Below are 3,895 nucleotides of genomic sequence, written 5' to 3' on the forward strand. Positions count from 1 at the left end.
AAAAAAAAAAAAAAGAAGAAGATAATTTTATCAAAGAAAACTATGGATAATATTTTCTTGAAAAATATCTTTTCTCCATATTGAACATATGCATAGTATATTTTATTTCACTGGTACAATGTTTAATGAATTTTCTTTTCAAAATTAAGAAGTTTTTTTATTTTTGGAGTTGGAATTCAAATTTTAGTGACAACTCACAATAGATAAATATCAATATGTTAATATTTTTTAGCGGTATGATTTGCGTACATCTTATCCTCCCCAGATCCCACTTTATGGGAATACACTAGGTTTGTTGTTGTGCTAATATTCTTTAGATTAAGAGAGTCAAATTGAACGGGTCAAGACCCAACTCAATTTTCAGCTTATTATAGCCCAAGTCATTTGAACCCAAAGTAAATTTGGGTTGGTCATAACTCAACTCAATTTTGAATTCAACTCATTTTAATATGGGAAAAAAAATCAAAATATACGTCCTTAGATTGTATATTGCAAGTCATATCAATACTTGTTAGATTGCAACTAATAGCAATTTTTAAAATAACAAAATAAAGAAAACAATATTTTTCTAATAAAAAAAAAGATTCCTAAAATAAAACAGTTTGTTATTAATAGGTGGATATCCATCACACCTTAATATCTCTCTCCTCTTAATTTTTTTTCTTTATTTTTTTTTTAATTTGTTATACAATTTCACAATTCTCTCACAAAATACACAACTCTCTATTCCTCTTTTCATTCTATTTTATTTTATACCTTTTTCAGATATATTTCTTCAAAATCCTTTATAGATAATTTCATCTTTTTACCATAATATTCTTTCTTGTTTTTTCTATTATTGACAAATTAAATGTATCACCAGTTTTTTTATAGATCTTGATTATTTTTTCTTTAGTATGGAAGGTGATAGTATTCATTCAACTTTAATTTAATACAAAAGTAAATGAGATAAAATCCTGTATGAAATGAATATATAAACTAGTATCAATTAAATTAAATATCATAATTCATAGATATTAGTTAATATATCAATCACATACACATTTTATACAATTGTGATATATAAGAAATTACTTTATAAATCAATTCCATTCAGTTAATAATCTAAAGTATATCTTCTTAACTGAATATCACAATCCATAAAATTTGTAGATGATTTGATATTAAAAAAAGTAAAATAATTTATATATCTATACCATACATCTAAAAAAAAAAATAAGCATTTGTATATAAACTGCTATTAAAGATAGAAAAGTTATTAAAAAAAAAAAAGATATAACAATTCACTATTAGCTAGATTTTATATAATAATTGTTCGAAAATTTCATTAAAATACTTACCTTCTTCTTTCTACAAAAATTATAAATCAAATTCTGAGTGAAACCCAATATTATTCAAATTTTTTTATCTGAATCATCATTTTTTTAATTAAAATATGAATTTACATATTTTGATTACAACATTGAAAAAAATATCATCTAGATTTTTGACTTTTATTTTAATATCATTCGCTATTAGAAAACTGTAAATTACATGGGAATTTTACCTGGGGAATAATATCGCAGGAAATACATGCGGATTTACCTACGAAAATATTAAATTCCTCAACATTAAAATATATTACCTGCGAACTATATATTTGCAACAAATTTCGCAGGTAAATTTGGCGCCATATTGCGCAATTTCTTACTTGCGACATTACCTAGGAAAATATATCAACGGATATTTTATCTTTAGGTAAATCCGCAGGTATATGGAGAAATATATATATTTTTTAAATCCGTAGAAAAATCCGCAGGTAATTTATCCTAAGGATTTACTTAGAGATATTTTGATGAAAATTTATGTAATGAATTTTATTACCTACGAAATTATTTGGGGATTTTGAGCTGTGAATTTTGTTGGGGATTTATTCTTGGGGATTTACCTGCAAAATTATTACTTGCGACATTACCTGGGGAAATATATCAGCGGGTATTTTATCTCTAGGTAAATTCGCAGGTATACTAACAAATATATATATTTTTTAAATCCGTAGAAAAATCCCCAGGTAATTTATCCTACGGATTTACTTAGAGATATTTTGGTGAAAATTTATGTAATGAATTTTATTACCTAGAAAATTATTTGGGGATTTTGTGCGAATTTTGCTAGGAATTTATTCTTGGGAATTTACCTGCGAAAATATTACTTGCGACATTAGCTGGAGAAATATATCGGCGGATATTTTATCTCTAGGTAAATCTGCAGGTATATGGACAAATATATATATATTTTAAATCCATAGAAAAATCCCCAGGTAATTTATCCTACGAATTTACTTAGAGATATTTTGGTGAAAATTTATGTAATGGATTTTATTACCTAGAAAATTATCTGGGGATTTTGTGCTGCGAATTTTGCTGGGGATTTTTTCTTGGGGATTTACCTGCGAAATTATTACTTGCGACATTAGCTGGGGAAATATATCAGCGGGTATTTTATCTCTACGTAAATTCGCAGATACATTAACAAATATATATATTTTTTAAATCCATAGAAAAATCCTCAGGTAATTTATCCTACGGATTTACTTAGAGATATTTTGTTGAAATTTATGTAATGAATTTTATTACTTGAAAAATTATTTGGGGATTTTGTGCTGCGAATTTTGCTAGGAATTTATTCTTGGGGATTTACCTGCGAAATTATTACTTGTGACATTACCTAGGGAAATGTATCGGCAAGTATTTTATCTCTAGGTAAATTTGCAGGTATATGGACACACACACACACACACATATATATATATATGTTTAAAATCCATAGAAAAATCCCCAGGTAATTTATCCTATGGATTACTTAGAGTTATTTTGGTTGAAATTTATGTAATGAATTTTATTACCTGAAAAATTATTTGGGAATTTTGTGCTGCGAATTTTGTTGGAAATTTACCTACGAAATTACATATATATATAATGTCGAAAGTAATAATTTTGTGGGTAAATTCCCAGCAAAATTCGCAGCACAATTCGTAGGATATAATTTCCCAGGTAATTTATCCTACGAATTTTACGTATAGATATTTTGATAGAAATTTATGTAATGGATTTTATTAGTTGAAAATTTATTTGGGGATTTTGTTCTGCGAATTTTGCTGAAGATTTATTCTTGGGGATTTACCTGCGAAATTATTACTTGGAAAATTATTGAGGGATTGTGTTGCTACAAATTTAGCTGAAATTATTTCTTGGGGATTTACCTACGAAATTATTACTTGAAAAATTATTGGGGGTTGTATTGCTACAAATTTAGCTGAAATTATTTCTTTGGGATTTACGCAGGATTTTTGTGACTTGAAAATTTTAAATAGGAAAAGGATAAACTTGAAGAATTAAAAACATAAAATAAAAAGAAATTAGACATTAAATCGGTGGACACGTATTATCAAGCAAAAGATGCTCAAGAAATTAAAATTAGTTTATTGACATATATGGTATCACAGATGTATTATCAGCAATTTTAAATTTTATATTCATAATTTATAGGTTTCCATTTCGAATTATTGGTATTGTTAATTTTAAAGTAATATATTATGTGCCATATTTTTATTTACGCAATTTATTTATAACTAATTTGTGAATAATTATATTATTTATTTTACTATTATTATTATTGTATTAATCCGCAACTTTAGTTAATTTAATTTTTTCCAATTTATTTACTTTCTAGCCTGATTTTGCCAATTTATAATAATTTTAGCCTAATTTTATCCAATTTATTACAATCCTAGCCCAAATTGTGTCCAATTGAACTCAATTTCAAATTTCATTCAATTTTTTTAACCAAATTCTTAATCTTTAGATATCAGCCGTTGATCAATATTTATTTATTAATATTATATTTAAATAGCAGT

The sequence above is a fragment of the Capsicum annuum genome, chromosome 8 (genome assembly GCF_002878395.1).
Source record: "Capsicum annuum cultivar UCD-10X-F1 chromosome 8, UCD10Xv1.1, whole genome shotgun sequence".
NCBI lineage: Eukaryota > Viridiplantae > Streptophyta > Magnoliopsida > Solanales > Solanaceae > Capsicum > Capsicum annuum.